Raw genomic sequence first — 529 nt, 5'->3', positions numbered from 1 at the left:
GTCACGGAAAAAGTCAGGACACAAAAGGTGACATAAAATGTGATCACAAGCGTGTGTGCCCCAGAGACGGAGGAGGCGGGCTTGACCGAGTATTTTTATTTTATTTTTAATTTTCCAAACTAATAAACTTTAAAAAAAATAGGGTCCCACCAGCGCTCCTTGTTCGGAAGTGGGTGGCGGCTGCACAGCACGGGAGGCCAGTGAGCTGGGAACTCTGCAGGCTGCCACACTGTCCCACCCCGACCCCGAGCAGAGCACAGAGTGACAATGAACCACGGAGACGCTCGTGGGGCAGACGGGGAAACGGCTCTCGGCGCCCGCGTGGGCATCGCGGGGAACCACGTGTCTGGTTTACCGGATGTGGGACGCCCACAGGTTGGTGGGTGCTGGTCCACCCACCAGGATCTGGGGACTGGATGCGGGCGGCTGCTGCAGGGGACTCCACATCAAGCAGGGGCAGAATCTGGTCTCCACCTGCGGCCTAGAATGACAAGGGTGGCCTCTGGCTCTGCAGCCCGGGAAGGCAGCG

This window comes from Pteropus vampyrus, unplaced genomic scaffold, assembly GCF_000151845.1.
Source record: "Pteropus vampyrus isolate Shadow unplaced genomic scaffold, Pvam_2.0 Scaffold187, whole genome shotgun sequence".
NCBI classification, from domain to species: Eukaryota; Metazoa; Chordata; class Mammalia; order Chiroptera; family Pteropodidae; genus Pteropus; species Pteropus vampyrus.
The sequence above is the reverse complement of the archived record's forward strand: the minus strand, read 5'-3'. Positions refer to the sequence as shown.